We start from the raw sequence: 18,322 nt of genomic DNA on the forward strand, positions 1-18,322 counted from the left end.
GAGAGGGAGAGAGAGAATCCCAAGCGGGCTCCATGCTGTCAGTGCAGAGCCCGGTGTATGGCTCCAACTCACAAACCATGAGATCATGACCTAAATTAAGAGTCTGAGGCTTAACCAACTGAGCCATCCAGGTGCCTCTTGTTTTTGTTTTATTTTGTTTTGTTTGTTCTGTTTTTTTGAGAGTGAGGGAGGAGGGGCAGAGGGAAGGGGAGACTCTTAAGCAGGCTCCATGCCTAGTGCAGAGTGCTTAATGGACTGAGCAACCCAGGTGCCCCAGTATGTTCCCTTCTTTTAAAAAAATGTTTATTTATTTATTTTGAGAGAGAGAGAGAGAAAGAGAGAAAGAGAGCAAGGGCAGGCAGGGGAAGGGCAGAGAGAGGGAGAGAGAGAGAATTCCAAGCGGGCTGCTTGCTGTCAGCACAGAGCCTGATGCCTCGGAACTCAATCCCACCAATGAACCGTGAGGTCGTGACCTGAGCTGAAATCAAGGGTGAGCCACCCAGGTGCCCCTAAACACCTGCTGAAATTTTGATTAGGATTGCACTGAATCTGTAGCCTCAGTATGGGGAGAAGGGACATTTTATACATGAACATGGTATATCTCTTCATTTATTTATGTCTTTCATGTCTTTTAAGATTTTGTAGTTTTTGGTGTACAAATATTGCACGTGTTTTACGAACTGCATCCCTAAATATTTTATTTTTTCGATACTATTAGAAATGTTTTCATACATTTCACTTTCCAATTTTTCATTGCTAGTATAGAGAAATGCCTTTTTATATATTGATCCTGTATCCTTTCATCTTGCTAAATAACGTGATTAGTTCCAAGAGATTTCTTTCTTTTGTGAATTCCCAGGATATTCTACATGCATAATCATGTCATCTGCAAATAAACACAATTTAACTTCATCCTTTCCCCCATTTTTTTCTTCCCTTCTTGTCCTGGCTAAGGACCTCCAGTCCAACGTTGCAGAGAAGTGGTGAGAGCAGATATTTTTGCCTCGTTCCCAGTCTTAGGGCTGACAGCGTTTAGACTTTCAGCATATGTTAGCTGTAGGTTTTAAAGATTAAAAAAAAATTTTTTTAAAGTAATCTCTTCATGGGGCCCTTCATGGGGCTTGACCCTGAGATCAAGATTGCACACTGGACAGCCTGAGCCAGCCAGGCACCCCAGCTGCAGGTGTTTTGAAAAATCCCTTCAACAGGTTGAAGAAGTCCTCTTTATTTTGACCCTGATCACATTTGTTTTTGTTTTTATTTTTTAAATGTTTAGTTATTTAGAGAGACAGAGAGATAAATGATAAATTATAATTATTGTTATTACTATTGTTATTACAGAGAGAGAGCATGAGCGCAAGCACAGGAGAGGTAGAGAGAGAGGGAGAGGGAATCCCAAGCAGGCTCCATGCTGACAGAGCAGAGCCTGATGCAGGGCTTGATCTCATGAAGCATGAGATCATGACCTGAGCGGAAGTCAAGAGTGGGACACTTAGCCGACTGAGCCACCCAGACACCCCAGTTTGTTTTTGTTTTTAAATCATGAATAGGTGTCAATTTTATCAAATGTTTTCTCACATCAATTGACATGACCATGAAGTGGACCCATATATGTCCTTTTAAAAAGAAAATTGAGGTAAGATTCATATAACATACAATTAACCATTTTTATTTTTTAAGTTCATTTATTTATTCTGAGCTGGGTGGGGCGAGAGGGGGGGGGGAGAGAGAGAGAGAGGGAATCCTAAGCAGGCTCTGTGCTGTCAGCACAGAGCCCGATGAGGGGCTCGATCTCACGAACCATGAGATCATGATCTGAGCCCTGAACCAAAACCAAGAGTCGGACACTTAACCAACTGAGCCACCCAGGCACCCCAGAATTAACCATTTTTAAAATGAACAATTCAGTGGCATTGCACAGCCACCACCTCTATCCAGTTCCAAAAACACCTTTTATCACCCCAAAAGGAGACCTTGCACCCCATTAAGAAGTTACTTCCCATTCTCCCTCACAGCTCCTGGCAGCCATCAATTTGCATTCTTTCTCTATGGATTTACCTATTCTGGATGCTTCATATAAATGGAGTTGTGCAGTATGTGACCTTACACATCTGGCTTCTTTCACTTAGCATAACGTTTTTGAGGTTGATTAACACTATAGCATGTGTTAAGTACTTTATTCCTTTTTATGGAGGAATAGTATTTCATTGTATGGACATAACACAATTTCTTTACCCAGATATATTCTTTTTTTTTAAGTTCATTTATTTATTTTGATAGGGTGAGCATGGGAGGGGCAGAGAGAGAGGGAGAGAGAGAGAGAATCCCAAGCAGGCTCTGCATTGTCAGCTCAGAGCCCTAGGTGAGGTTTGAACCCATGAACTGTGAGATCATGACCTGAGTCAAAATCAAGAGCCGGATGCCTAATTGACTGAGCCACCCAGGCGCCCCTACCCAGATATATTCTTAACCACTATTTGATGCTGTCTTTCCATGTGCCAGGTGCTGTCTTTAGCTCTACAGATACAGCAGAGAACAAAGGAGAATTGGCCTTGCCCAAGTGGAGCTAAAGTCTCTTCTGGAACGTGGTATGTTCTCTGTCCATTTCTGATCACATTGGAGGCCCCATATGTTCCTGCTCATTCCTCTCCATAGCCCCAGTGTCTAGCCCACTGCTCTTAGCTGACCAGATAGGTTTTAATCTGGGAAGGCTTCATGGAGGAAGCGGCTTTTGAGCGGAGCCTTGAAGTTTGAGGAGATGAACAGTTTCCTTGAGCCGACAGTGATTAATAACAATAACTATCATTTATCAAGCACATAGTATGTGTCACACACACTCTAATGAACACGTTAATTTCCCCAGGAGCAGGCAGCTAGTGAGGGGCAGAGGAGAGTTTGGCTTTGAACCAGGACTCACACCCCTAATGACTGCCTTGTACTGACTGCCTTTCCAAGCCTGGTTCCAGATTGGGGTTGGGGGTTTCTCTTCTCTGTATTCTATCTCCCCGGTCTTTCTTCTTCTGGGGACATCTGGATGGGACTAGAGAGTGGGCAAGCCTGGACTTGGGGCACCCCAAATCCTGGAAAGGACTCTTCAGATCTTACCCTTCTGGGTCCTTTGGACTTAGCCGAGCCCCGGGCCTCTGGGGGACCCTTCTGTCCTTTGCGGCACCCTTTCCTCCCCCAGCCTCCCCTCTTCTCCTTCCTTAGCCCCTCTAGCTCTTTGGGCTGTGTTGGAGTCTGTGGGGAAAGGAGCAGGATTTCGGCTAAATATAAACCAGGCTGTTCCAGTTTCCAAATAGAACAAAGGAGCAGGGTGTTAAGTTGATTTTTATAAATAAAGAGAGAGGGAGTGAGAGAATATTTTTTCGAGATGTTTAATAAAATCGCCTGTGAGAGGCAGGAAAATCACTGGGCTGCAGTGGGAGGGTTTGGAGGGGGAAGGGGTGAGGGAGGGTGGGGACTACTTTCTCCTTCCTGCTATGATGCTTGCCAGTGTCCTTGTCCTTTTCCTGGGACCAGGGAGAGCCGGTGGGGTCAAGGGGGTTGAGAGGCAGGGGAGGGACACGAGGGTCCCTGGGCGGTGGAGGAAGACAAGGAAGGCTCAGAATCATAACAGTTACTGTGTATCGAGCACCCACTGTATGCCAGGCCCTGTGTAGATGATGCATCATCTCACCAAATGCGCACAAGTGCACAAACTTGGGATGCTCGTCATTAGGCGCTCTGTGATCTAGCCCCTGCCTACCTCTCTGACCTCATCTCCTCACCCTGTCCCCCTGGCTCACTTCACTCCTACCATGCCGGCTCCGACACAAAACCCACTCCCTTCCTGAGGCCCATATGCCTCCTCTCCCCTGTGCCTTGAGGTCTCCCAGCCAGCTCCTTCTCATTATTCAGAAGAATCGCCATCACCTCTTCCCTGACCACCTTATCTGATGAGAGAGAGAGAGCTCACCCTCGCCCCCACCTCAGTTATGAGTGCATTGCCTGGTTTCATTGTCTTCATTCACACATCACTTCTGAAATCGTTTGCTTATGCCTCTCCTCTACTCGGCCAGAACGAAAGCCCCCATGAAGAAAGACAGAGGTTCTGTCTCTCTCATCCACGGCTCCAGCACCAGGAGCCACAGCAGAGCCTGGGGCATGGTTGACGTTGCTGGGTATGCATTTGCTGAATGAATGGATAAGTGAATGAGGCTCAGAGAGGTAAAGTGACTTGCTTGAGCTCACACAGCAGGGAATGACAGAGCCAGAAGGGAGCCCAGATTTGTCTGACTCCCAAATGCATGCCCTTTCTACTACTTTACAAGGCTTTCAGCATGGAGGAAGAAGGGACTTACAGGGATGTCTCTGGAACCTGGGATTTGCCGGGGGGGTGGGGGGGGGTGACCAGACACAATCCTGTAGGATCAAAGTGGGGGTGTCAATGAAGCCAAATTATCACTGTCCCCTTCGTCTTTTTTTTTTTTAAGTTTATTTACTTATTTTGAAAGAGAGAGAGAGCAAGGGAGGGGCAGAGAGAGAGAGGGAGAGACAGAATCCCAAGGAGGCTCTGCACTAACAGCCCTGCCGACACGGGGGCTCGATCTCACGAATCATGGGATCGTGACCTGAGCGATCAAGAGCCACACGCTTAACTGACTGAGCCATCCAGGTGCCCCACTATCACCTTCCTCTTTAAACAATGTGTGTGACGTATAAAAATTATTAAACAGACAGATCTTTGGCGAAGCTGTTAGTAGAGAGAGTTTCACTCAATATCACCCAGAGGAGAGCTAGTCTAAGCTTTGGGGGGTGGGGTGGCAGAGAGCTTCTCAGCTCAAGAAAGCGGAAGGGATGTCAGAGGAAGCAGAGATATTTTGCACCCCCACCTGCCTGCTCCCCTCCCCCCCCCAACAGCGGTATGCAGATATGGGGTGGGCTAGGAACACGTGGCCACCTGCACCCACCACACCCCCCCCTCCCCCGGCCCTCACCAGGCTATGCCTTTCTGCTGACACCAGATTCCGCCTCACCTGGCATCGGCACCGTGCGGCTTGGACAGTCACACAGCTCTCTCTCTGAGTCTCAGTTCCTTCCTCCGTGAGATGGAGATGGTGCAACGTGCTCGGTTACGAGTATGAGGGATCCTGCAACATAAGTCAGGAACCGACCTTCAAACACACGGTAGATACGCCGCAGAATGACTGAAGCTGCCATTTTCTTACTTATCATTACCTTCCTCTGGATTCCAATCTAGTTGAGCACAGGGACTATCATTCCATTAACTGAAGAGCTACTGTATGCCAGCTTCTGGGCGAAGCGCTCTAGGTGGGGTATCTTGGTGAATCCCCATACTACTTCCACAAAGTGAGTACTGTCATGATTAGCGTCATCATACTACCATAATATCCTATTATTATCATAATTCTATTATTACTATGGATGAGGAAAATGGGGCGCCCAAGGGGGAAGTGACTTGCCTAAGGTCACACAGTCAGAAAAGAGAGCGCTGGGCCTGGAATCCAGGTGGGCTCCAGATCTTGGGTGTTTCAACATCATGCGATCCTGCCACTCGGAACTAAGGAACCAGTGGGCTTCCTAGTGCTCCAGGAGGTACAACCTGGGGTAAGTGGGGAGTGACAGGGTCAGAGGGGGTCCTGGTGAGAAGCAGAGGCCTGGCCTTGACGAAGAGGCCAGTGAGGGAGCCGGGGGTGGGGTGGTGGGGTTAGGGAGTGATGTTGCAGTTTGAGGGGCTGTGGCTCCAAGCTTCTGACTCACTCAGAGCAGCTCGATTCGCAGCGCAGGAGATGCTATTTATAACCCGCAGGTTCCAGCAGCCTCTGGAGCATGGAGCCTTGCAGCTACCTGGGGCCCCTCTGCCCAGGCTGCAGGGCCAGGCGGGGAAGGCAAGTGGTGGGGGGAAGGCCACCAGCTGAGCCTCCTTTCTCTTTGCTCTGGACTCTCTAGTCAGCACAAAATGCACACGCAGGTGCCCCGTGGCTCACTCTGGGGCTGTCCGGCTTGTCATCAGCAGAGTGCCTGGCACCTAGGACATGGCTGAGTGAGTGAATGAAGAGCAGCAGCTCTAGGCTTTTTTATTGGGTCAGATCGTGTCATTTCTCTGCCCCAAACTCTCCAGTGGTTTTTCATCCGGAGTAAAAGCTAAAGTCCTCCTAGTGGCCTACAAAGCTCAGACACCATCTGGATCCTGCTTCCTCTGACTTCCTACCCTCTCTCACACTTACTTCACTCCAGAAGCCTCTTTGCTGCTCCTAGGAACACACTAGGTATGTTCCTGCCTTGGGGCCACCACTCTCTTTCCTCCTTTTGGGACGCTCTTCCCCCAGAGACCAGCGTGTCTCCCTCCCTCACCTCCTTCAGGTCTTTTTTTTTTTTAATTTTTTTAATGTTTATTTATTTTTGAGACAGAGAGAGACAGAGCATGAACGGGGGAGGGTCAGAGAGAGAGAGACACAGAATCTGAAACAGGCTCCAGGCTCTGAGCTGTCAGCATAGAGCCCGACGCGGGGCTCGAATTCACAGACCGCGAGATCATGACCTGAGCCGAAGTCGGCTGCTTAACCGACTGAGCCACCCAGGCGCCCCTTCAGGTCTTTGCTTAAATGCCAACTTCTTGTGAGGCCTTCCCTGACCATTCTATTTAAAACTGAGCCCAGGGGCGCTTGGGTAGCTCAGTCGGTTGAGCATCCGACTTCAGCTCAGGTCATGATCTCACAGCCTGTGGGTTCGAGCCCCACATCGGGCTCTGTGCTGACGGCTCGGAGCCTGGAACCTGCTTCGGATTCTGTGTCTCCCTTTCTCTCTGCCCCTCCCCAACTCATGCTCTGTCTCTCTCCATCTCTCAAAAATGAATAAACATTAAGAAAAGAATTTAAAAAAAAACTGAGCCCGTGCAATACATTCCTTATTGTTTCTCTGCTCATGTTTTTTCTCCATGACAGTTCCATTATCTAACATACTACATGTATTACTAGTTTATCCTTTCATTGTCTCTCTCGTTCTATCAGAATGTCCATTGCAGAGGGTAGGAATTGTTGTCTGTTTTGATCGCTGCTTCACACCTAGTGTCAGGAACAGTGCCTGGTGCATATATAGTGCTCAAAACATTTTTGTTGACTGCATGAGTTCACTGAGATTTTCTTGGACTTGCTGGGTGAGCTTGGGCAGCTAACTTCACCTCTCTGGGCCTCGGTCTATTGGACTCAGTGGCCTCCCGTTTGGACAGTCCTAGGGCTCTATCCCTTCAGCCTGGCTCCTGAGGATTCTTTTCAGAATACTTGCTAAAAGGAGAGCTGCCCAAGGCCTGGCTTGATATTTTTCTCCCAGACTCAACTTTTCCGTGCAAAGTGTTCAAGCCTGGGAGCGGGTGTGTGCCAGCACTCTCGTATCTGTTAGGGGTTCTGAGCAGATGCCTTTGTGTGAATGAGCCTCAACATGTATTTGGGAACCCGGCTGAGATAGGACATTCCAGAAAAATGTCAGCACAGGTCCTAATCCTGTCTTCCTGCTTCTTTTTGGTTTCAATGGAGCAGAAAGTAGAAATTTCCAAGGGCATGGCAGACCCTTCTTGAGTCAACTGATAGAAACACCTGCTTCTCTGGAGATGCAAGGAAGAGGCTTGTTGACTGTGAATCCCTATACCTGTAACAGGCTGTTTCCACTTCCCCAGGACCAGCTGTGAGAAACCCACAGTAGAGCTTCCCACCTTCCAATGAGGGAAGCCCACAGAACTGCAAGCTTCAATGGGGATGCCAGGCCCATTTTTAGATCTCATCTGTTCTTAATGGGAGATGGGTCCAAACTCTCCCAGGTTTCTAGAATAATCTCTGGCAGGTCTTCCTCCCTCAGCTCCTCAGGTCTCGGCTCAAATGCCAACTGCTCATGAGGCCTTCCCTGACCATTCTACTTAAACCTGTGCCCATGCAATACATTCCTTATTCCCTTTCCCTGCTCAATTTTTTTTCATGACACTTGCCATTATGTAACCTCCTGTATATATTCTTGATGGGCTTTGGAATTTATTAGCATCTCCTATTATACACTATCTTTTAATGACATGATCTCTTCTGCTTTGGTACACCCCAGGCCTACCTAGTGCAGTACCTGGCATCTGGTAGGCATGACCAAATTTTTTTCTAGAAAAGTTAATTTTCAGGGCACCCAGGTGGCTCAGTCAGTTAAGCGCTGGACTCTTGACTTCGGCTCAGGTCACGATCCCCAGGTTTGTGAGTTAAAGCCCATATCGGGCTCTGTGCTGACAGCTCAGAGTCTGCTTGGGAGTCTCTCTCTCTCTCTCTCTCTCTCTCTCTCTCTCTCTCCCTCTCCCTCTCCCTCTCCCTCTCCCTCTCTCCCCCCCCTCCCTCTGCCCCTCCCTTGGTGTTGCGTGCACTCTCTCAACATAAATAAATAACCTTAAAAAAAGTTAATTTTCATAAGTAATGGCCAGAGGGCAATACTGTCATCTTACAGATGATGAAACTGAGGCTCAGCGGTGACATGACTTGCCCAAAGTCATACAGCCAGGACATGAATCCCTGAGGTTCAACAGGGAAGGAGAGAGGGCATCCCTCCCTTTACTGTTGAAGGATGATCAAGGACATAAGAAGACTTGGTGTCTGGGAGACAGAAAATGGAGTTCAAATCCGAAGATTGTCATTAGACAAGTCCCTGGTTTTTGCCACACGAGCTTCAGTTTCTCCATCTGTAAAACGGACATATCAATCCCTACACTACACAAAGCCATTGGGAGTATTCAGTGAGATATTTTAGCCCAGTGCCTGCTACTGGGCTATGCTCAATGCAACCCAACCCCACCTTGGCCTCCCAAGTGACCTCGCAAACCCCTCTCCTAATTCTGCCAGCCCTCAAGCGGGCCAGGTTGAAATGCCCCAACATCTGGGCTAGGGAAGAGAGATCCCGTGAGGAACACTTCTCGGGCGCATGCACAGCCTCTGCATCACGTGGCTGATACAAGTGGGCAGTTGTGAGGTGGGAGGAAGGTCATGACCCTGTTGGGATAAGTGGGGCCGTTTTGTTCTCACCTCAGCTAGAGGGTCCTGGAGCGACTGTAGGTCCGCTTGATGGGCAGAGAGAAAGCTAAGACCTTCTTGAACCTCAAAGGAGGTTCTTTTGGCCTTTCCGTTTTTGAGGGAGGCTTTGGCAGGCCCCTGGGGCGAAGGCAACCCCCTCCTAGGGAAATGGTAGATCTGGCCCCCATGAGGCTGGGCAGCCCTGCTGGGCAACCCTTCCCCATTCATTGCGACGGGGCACAAATGAGCGTTCAGCCCTTCTCTGGTGTTCGGCACTAGGGATGCAGTGACATAGGCCCAGCTGGGGAGACAGACATTCCCTGGGAAGTGTAAACTGAGCAGAAACCAGAGGGATGAGTATGAGTTAGCCTGGAAAAGAAGGGAGAAGAAGAGGTTGCAGACAGATGTGGGAACAGAGGTCAAAGGCCTTCAAGTGGGAAGAAGCCTGGCTGGTGGAGAGAACTGAGGCGGGAGCAGTGACAGTGTAAAGAATTTTGGACTTGATCCTAAGCAGTGGGAAGCCAGCGAAGCTGAGGAGTAATATGATCTTTAGAGTCCTGCATTGAATGTTTTTGCTTTGCTTTCTTGTTAAAAAAAAATGGATTTTGAATTCATACCTGCCATTCTAATTTTTTTTTTTTTAGAAGTAGAAAATAAGGGAACAATGGAACACGTATATACCTCCAGGATTAAATATGCTAACAGATGCAAACTTCCTGGCATTCTATATGTGGTCTATAAATGGTACTTCCCTTATCTTCCCTCTAAATTCTATTCCACAATTTTTCCTATTCCAGGAGCACGGAAGGAGACCAATCTTCCCTACAGACCAAAGATAAATTTCTTTTGAAGTACTCTGGATGGACAAAAAAATCTGTTCAAAAGATCAAAGGGTGATTATTTTACCAAATTATTATTTGAAGAATACGCTCACCATGATCATACAACTATTTTTTGATTTATGGAAATACAATTGGTATTCAACTTTTTAGGAGTATATTTAGCGTGTAAAACAAGAACAAATTGCATGAAGTAAGAGCCCACGTCTGTGTTGTTTCTCACTAAGATCAGCACCTTTCTGGCCACCTAGTAGGCTTTTGAATATCTGTGTGATTGATTTCAATACTGGAATATGTTTTCTGTTAAATCTCAAGGGCATCAGTTCTGCAGTTCTCCCTTTATAGTTGTTAACATGAATTTTGATGACACGAAAAAGCTTGTTCTCCGAATTATATTTAGCTCATACAAACTCTACTGCACAATTATGTTGTAAAGAGGAATTAGGTTTTATCTTTAAGTTGTTATTATAGCCTTGTGAGAAGGTGAACATTGAGAATAAGTACAAAGTAGTAGCATATCGTATTATTAATTTTGCTACTTTTTTAAAAACACTGCGGTGCAGGGCCTAGAACAGGCTGACACATGTGGTAGGTGTATCAGTCAGGGTCTGCATAAGAAACAGATGGCACACTCAAAATAGATAATTAGGGGAGGATTTAATAGAGACACTATATGCAAGGGTTGGTAAGGTGTAGGGAAACCATAAGGATAGTGCAGTATCCAAGAGGCTTGTAATAGCTGGGGTCTTTGTCATTTTTTAAAAAATTTGTTTACGTATTTTGAGAGAGACAGAGATGGCACGTGTGGGGGAGGGCAGAGAGAGAGGGAGACAGAGAATCCCAAGCGGGCTCCGCACTGACACAGGGCTCAAACCCACAAGACCAAAACCAAGAGATCTTGACCTGAAGCCAACACCAAGAGTCGGACGCTTAACCCACTGAGCCACCCAGGCGCCCCAGTCTTTATCATCTCTAGATCTGGAAGTTCAAAGGAGGGAGAAATGACAGAACCCAGGAAGAGAGGACCACCTTGAGAAGGGGCGGTGGTGAGCTATTATCAATAGCACAACCAACCCGTGGTGATCTGGCAGGGAGGGAACTGGGGGAATAAATACTTTGACCTCACCCTCCTTCTGCCCTCCACGCCTCTGCTGCTGCCTCCCATTGGCTGGAAGCTAAGAGGACTAAGGAGTGAGTTGATGTAGGAGGGGTAGAAAAGTGGACCTGAAGGGGCAATTGGAAAATACCTGTTATAGAAGACTTCATTTCCTTGTTGAGTGAAGACTTGACGTTTAAATCTTGGTATTTTAGTAAGAAAATGAAACCTTTGGGAATGGCACCTATGGCAGTAAGTTCAGGGTCATTCATTCATTCATTCTTCTACTGACCATACTATAAAAAAGTACTGTGCTGGGCATTTTGAGAGAAGCCCAGCCATGGCAAAAGAATCCTAGATATGCAATGAATTTTCCTTCTCGATGCATGTATTTAAAAGAAATTATTATCAAAGTATAGTTGATATGCAATGTTATATTAGTTTTAGGTGCAACCGCATAGTGATTCAACAATTCTATACATTACTCAGTGCTCTCCAAGATGAGTGGAGTTTTACCATCTGTCACCATACAATGTTACTGACGCGTGTATTTTTAAGAACACATCCCCACTCTATCAAAGCACCTGTCTAGAGCTCTGAATAGTAAACACGACCCCACCGGTCTCAAAATTAGGTACTGCTCCCCCAGAAGCAAGTGAGTTCAGTTCAGGCAAAGCTCAAAGGTTCTGAATCTTGTGGCTGGCCACTGGCAACAGTTAAATTCCTTGCCATGTTGGTACCTAGGAGGTAGCTGAATAGTCATTTTTCAGGCAAGCAGAGTGGGATTTATCAGTGCAACTCTGGAAATTAGACTTGCTCTTATGAATGGAGTCAGTTGTGGTCTCACATGGTCTGAATCTGTGAAATCGTGTCCCTCTTTAATGAGGTCCTCTCAGAGGAGGAGGGAACGGGTCTCCTTTAGTGACATGACTCTGACAAGCAAATCAATTCGTTCCATTTGTTTCCTCTTTGAAAACAGCAATCCTCAAGCGTTACATAATCTAATCTTCATGCCTCGCTGGTTTGTTCTGTCCTCCTGAGGAATTGGCAGATGGTGCCAATGCGGAGACCCGCGCACACGCCTCGCAAGCCTCATGGTAACGGGAGAGATGCTCACAGTGTCTGTCTCTTTGCTGTGGGGTCCCTTGCTGGCATTTGTTTCCCTGGATCGGTTTGCTCTTTAGCATTCCTCAGGCACCACTGGCTTCTTGCCTTGGGCTCTCATTCCAAGATTAATTGGAAATGCTGAAAGCAGATAAAAAGAGAACAGAAAGTGAAGTTGAAAGGGCAGAGAATTTGCCAGATCTTTTCTAAAAGCCCTTCTCCATTAAAGGCTGAGCGTCTTTGGGGTTTTAGCTCCAGACCTTCCTCATCCAGCCTGGTCCCGGTATATATCTTTGTTGCTGGGTTACACATAGCCCGGGGACAGGACGGGGCTGTGTCAGTTCTGGGGGAGCAGAGCTCTGCTTCATAAGGTGTCTCAATTTCTCTCTCTCCCAGTGACTCATTTACCAGCAGGAATGATTGTTCTCCAGATAGGGCAGTTGCCTAGAACCCACCTTTAGGTCAGTGATGTCAGCCTCGCTAAAGGAAAATTATCTCAGAACTCTGTAAGGCGAGGGGCCTCCCGTCAAGGTCCTGCCGGCCAGAACCGTGATGTTTAGATGTCCGGGCAAAGATGTTGCCTGTACATCTCATCTGCAAACTGGGAAACGGCAGCTTCCGAGAAGGCAGGCGGCTGCTCAGACATCCTGTGGTGGGGATGGTTCTGCTGATGCTCAGGACCAGAAATCAGCTGATGGGTGCTGGTGGTGCCTTTCAATTGTTAAAATACCGAAATACTTCCACATGAGTTGGTAAATAGTTCCATCTGTGAGCTCCCAGTGCTTCCCATCCCTCTGCTCATACTTAAGTCTGTTGAGAGGGTCTTACTTCAGGTAATTTTATGAGTAGCCCGACCATTCCCCGCAGCAAGGTGAGCCTTCTTTGCTGAACCCACATCGTTTCCAACCTTGCGGTCCGGGGAGGTCTGCTCGGTGTGGGACCGGGCACAATTCCAAGTGCCACAGATGTAACCGCCCTGCTCACAGACTGCACTGTTGGCTGACTCTGATTTTGGATGAAACCTCCAGGCAATTAAAACATAGAACCCTCCTGCCTGTGGCAAAAACATGCCGGGTCCTTAAAGGTCACATGTACTTTTGTGCTGGCTGGTCACTCAGGATCCAGGTTCTCTATAGGAAAACAGAAATGATCTGTCTGAAAGGGAAAAGCAAACCTTGCAGAATCATGTTTCAATTCCATTTCCACCCCCTCCGCTGAGTCCAAGCACAGGAGACTCATCTCTATAAAAACAGCAATGCGTTGCTTCTTTTGATTTGTTACTCCTTCACTAAGTATTAGGTGAACACCTGTAATGTGGCAGTTACTGTGCTAAGTGCTGCATATCCTGGAGTGACGAAATCAGGCCTGTCTCTGCTTTCATGGAACATACAGTCTAGTGGGAGAGACAGATAATAAAGGAGGCCATGTGGTTGGAGTGTTGTTAGGTCACCCGAACACGGGTTGCATTTCAGCTAATGGAAACTGCACGGATGTAATGGTAACTTCCAGTGTGTTGTATACTGATGGTATATATCTCCACCAATTGAGTGTAGGGGTGTGTGGTATTGTATTAAAGGAGTAAGGCATTGAGGGTGGGAGTGCGGAGTGATCACTCCTGCATCCAATCAAGATCTCAGAGAGGCTAAGAACTGCTCTGGATTAAGGAAGGAAAGTGAGGGGGGCCTGGGTGGCTCAGTCGGTTGAGCGTCCGACTTCAGCTCAGGTCACGATCCAACGGTCTGTGGGTTCGAGCCCCGCGTCAGGCTCTGTGCTGACAGCTCAGAGGCTGGAGCCTGCTTCACATTCTGTGTCTCCCTCCCCAACTCGCGCTCGCTCGCTCTCTCTCTCTCTCTCTCTCTCTCAAACATTAAAAAAAAAGAAGGAAAGCGAGGAGCATTCTGAATGAGACTGATGGTGGTGATATGTTCTAACATCTGGAGATCAGATATGCTGTTCTTAGAAGAAGATGGTAACCAGTTGTGGAATGAGTTAAGTCACAGCACAGGGAATACAGTCAGTGGTACTGTCATGACATTGTCTGGTGACAGATGGCAGCTACACTGGTGATGAGCCCCGCATAACGTGTAGAGTCATCAAATCCCTATGTCGTACACCTGAAACTACTGTAACATAGGGTGTCAGCTGTGCTTCAATAATAATGACAAAAAAGATGGTAACTCCTCACCAGTCATCCATAGGGGACCGAATTTCCCTGCTCTATACTTTCTCTCTCCTTTGCCCTTGAAACCAGGAAACAAATACAGAACTTGCTAGTAGGATGAGTGGTACCAACTGCCCCCACAAAACCGTGGCGAGCAAATGGCCTACATAGGAATCAGCTCGTGACAACCTTGGCCTCACGTCAGAGGCTCTTACTGACTGAGTTTAGCTGCTATTATTTTGAAAAATCATAACTCACATCCCTAAGACAGTCCAGTGGTTGGTTCTATTTGTCGGTATTATTTTTGCTCTGCCTGTCTTGCTTGTCTGATTTATCTTTTTATTGAGTTCCAATGTGTACACAGAGCAGTCTTCCATGCACAGTGCGGTTTTGGCACATGCATATATGCCTGTAACCCACATCTCTTTTCATTTTATTTTAAAAATCTTGGAATCCTCTTAAGGGATGAACATTTGGGTCCAAAGGCAGATTTCCACAAAGGAATCCCCTATTCAGTCCACTGACTGCCCCTTCCCCACCAAAAAAAAAAAAAACCCCAAAAACCAAAATCTCATCCAATCCTTTCCTGAGTTCTCCAATCACCACAGAGGACTTAAAGCCATAAGAACATTTTGTAATCCCAGCTTTCTGAAACCTAACAGAGAGATTTTGTCATCTGAAAACAAGGGAGAGATTAAGTGCGGAATCTGATTCTGAAAACAGCAGAAAGGAGTGAGCTAGGCGGGAAACGTCATGGAGAATTAATTTAAGCACCACTGTGCAAAGGCTCCACAGCCTTTTTCTAGACTCTAAATATGACACACCGTCCTGGTCAGGAAAGTACAGTTTTTTTAGAGGAGTTTGCTACGGGGACATGACGTTATCAGAGTGACAGGTGTTAAAAGAGAGACCCAGGTACATTTTTAAGAATTTTGCCCTGGGGCGCCTGGGTGGCTCAGTCGGTTAAGCGACCGACTTGAGCTCAGGTCATGATCTCACAGTTCATGAGTTCGAGCCCCACATTGGGCTCTGTGCTGACAGCTCAGAGCCTAGAGACTGCTTCAGATTCTGTGTCTCCCTCTCTCTCTGCCCCTCCCTGCTTGTGCTCTCTCAGAAATAAATAAACGTTAAAAAACTAAAAAAAGAAAAGAAATTTGCCTTTCACCCTGCCTCACTCCTTCTGAATGGATTCTCTTAGAAATTAAGACATACAGACAGCTACACACACTTTTCTCTCTAGACTGGTGCCATGGTCTCGGACGTATTATCTCTATTTAACTGCCCTCGTATGCTAGGATGTTTTTCCAGTGCTCCAAAGCAGCTATCCTTTTGCAGAACTTTGGCCAAGGGCTATAGAGTCAAATAATATTACAACATGTAATTATTTAATAATTACAATCTGTAAAACACTTAAGGGCAAGTGAGAAATTTTATGTGGAAATGCTCTTAAAGCTATAAAGGGTATATATGTATATATATAATCCATATGGATTATTTAAAAATTATTTCTACATGGCAGGACCCTTTGCAGTAACTATATTCCCATTATATCTCACAATCAGAAAGCCAAGCCATTCTCATTTTCCACATGCAGAACTTTCCCTGTCTTTACGATGGTACTTCTGAAATATTTCCTGAATCTGACCAAGCCTCTACATTTAGTCCTCTTTTATTTTTATGTTTATTTGAGAGAGAGACAGAGTGTGAGCAGGGAATGGCAGAGAGAGAGAGAGAGAGAGAGAGAGAGAGAGAGAGAGAGACAGAACCCAAAGCAGGCTCCAGGCTCTGAGCTGTCAGTACAGAGCCCGATGTGGGGCTCGAACTCACAAACTGTGAGATCATGACCTGAGCCGAAGTTGGATGCTCAACCGACTGAGCCACCCAGGCGCCCCGCTACATTTAGTTCTTATTACCTCCCCACCAGACCTAAAATCCATAAAGAAAGGCAGGATGGTCATTTGTTTACTGCTCTCTTCCTGATGCATAGTGTACATGGTGGGCACTTGCTCATTTTTGTGAAATGAATGAACCGCATTTCCTAAGGTCCTTCCAGTCTACTCCATAATGCATCAGAACACAGTTCTGCCTGTGTCTGGTACCTACTTGTAAAGCCTTCCAGGCCTCTCTACTGTTGATAGAATAAAGGACTTGCTCCTGAATGATGTCACATTCAAATTCCTTCCCAGTCTTGTTCCAACCACTTTTCTGGGCTATCTTCCTCGTCCCCCACCCTCCCCCCCACCCGCCGAATGATTCCAAAACACACCGTGCAGCCTCATGCTCCCAAGGCTTCACGTAAGCTGTTCCCCCTGCCTGCAATGACCTTCCTTTTACATCTGGTGGAATTTCACTTCTCCAAACATGGCTCAAATGTCACCTTCTCCAACGCCTTCCCCAACCCCCCTGAAGGTGCTGCTCAACCCAGCCTGTCTTTCCCTTATTGCCTGTTTCCCATTACATTATAGTGGCTTTCATTCTCTCTTGATTTTCCTGTGAATTCCTTGAGAGCAGGGACTGAATCTTACCGTCATTCTTTAAATATCTCCCAAACCTGACCGCTGCTCACCCCTTGCCCCCAATCATTCTAGCTAAACTGCCACCTTCTCCCACCTGTTCCGCGTGACAGCACCTGACTGGATCCATGTTGCCAGACTGCCGTCCAACAGGGGACCTGCCACGAAGCAGCCAATGATCCTTTAACAATGTAAACAACCACATGCCACTCCTCTACCAAAAGCCTGCAGGCCTGCTGGCTTCCCTTCACACTTAGAAAAAACCCAAAGTCCTTGGCTGTCTGGCCCTTTCTCTCTAATTTCACCTGTACCACCCTCCCCCTTGTTCACTCCAGCTCCATTTGCCTCTTTGCTTCTTCTCGAACATGCCAAGCTGTTCTCTTCCTGGGACTTTTGAATCGTCTCCCCTCTGCCAGGAAAGCTCTTCCCCTGGGTATATACGTGGCTTGCTCCCTTACTTCCTTGTGGTCCCTGCTCAAATGTCCCCACCTCAGAGAGGTCCCCCGTAATCACTGTCCAAGAGAACCTCCTCCATTAAGCCCTTCTCTCCTACCTGCTTTATTTCTTTTCACAGCACTAAATGCCACCAGTGTGTCACCATCAACTTTCCATGCATTTCTATGGTTCACTTGTCACTGAGGATAGAGACTGTTTTGTTTAGCACCATGTCTCTGATATCGAGAACAGTGCCCGGCAAATAACAGGCACTCAAGTGTTTGTTGAATACGTGGATGAATCTTGGTATATCAGGTGCCTAACACAGTGCCCGGTTCTAGAAATCTTTAAGTGAACGAACAAATCAGCAAATTTTACAAATGAAATGGAACCTTGGCATATATCCAGGATTCCCCAGGATCTGAGTGCAAGTGTTTTATCCATTGGCTCCATGAACATAATCTTAATTGCTTTTATTTACTCTAATATCATAGGTGATGCAACCAGGTCCCTCACTTTTCCAGAAATCGGTTGTGGACAGAGGTGTTGGCCAGCAAATTCGGGAATTTCGGAAAGATGACCAAGAGCGGCACAGCAGGGATTCCAAATACCCTTCGTTGACTCTCATCAGCAACTAAGGGACCCTGATAAGGTATTTTATCTCCTGTGATTTATGCAGAGTGTGCACTTGCTGTTAATCCTGCTGAACACCGATTATTCTGAGGGCTGGAACAGGTGAGACATTGGTCCCAAACTGTGAGAGGGTGGGCCCTTTATGCCCTTCATATCTGAGTGGATGATACAGTGAGGCTCCTGGGCTGCTGGACCCCAGCTCGCCTCAGTATTTGTGCTTTAGGAACCTGAGTGGCTTTGATATGCCAATTCAGTCCCTCATAGGTGAGCTGGGGAACAATTTGCCACACTTTCCTTGTTCACTTTGGCCTCTGGCTGTTACTTTTTCCTGCCCATTCTGTTTGTTTTTTTCTTAATTCCTTGCACATGGGTATGTCAAAGAAGCAGGCAGTGCAGAGTAGGGTGAACCCTTGGCATGAGTGAAGTGTAACATATTGGTAGTCTGTCCATCTATCCTTCTCTTGAGGCTAAGCAGTGATCAGATGTGCCCAATTCTCATGCATGGA

General features: G+C 46.9%; 1 long non-coding RNA gene across 1 annotated transcript in view; it reads left to right on the forward strand.

Annotated features, from left to right (window-relative positions):
- Nucleotides 1-17,830, forward strand: part of LOC122203598 — a 28,148-nt gene extending 10,318 nt beyond the window's left edge. Inside the window, exons 2-4 of the long non-coding RNA XR_006195260.1 lie at nt 2,503-2,588; nt 9,833-9,928; nt 17,678-17,830. This is a non-coding gene — a long non-coding RNA (uncharacterized LOC122203598). The remainder of the gene's footprint in view (nt 1-2,502; nt 2,589-9,832; nt 9,929-17,677) is intronic.
- Nucleotides 17,831-18,322: the final 492 nt, after the last annotated feature.

This window comes from Panthera leo, chromosome D3, assembly GCF_018350215.1.
Source record: "Panthera leo isolate Ple1 chromosome D3, P.leo_Ple1_pat1.1, whole genome shotgun sequence".
Lineage (NCBI taxonomy): Eukaryota > Metazoa > Chordata > Mammalia > Carnivora > Felidae > Panthera > Panthera leo.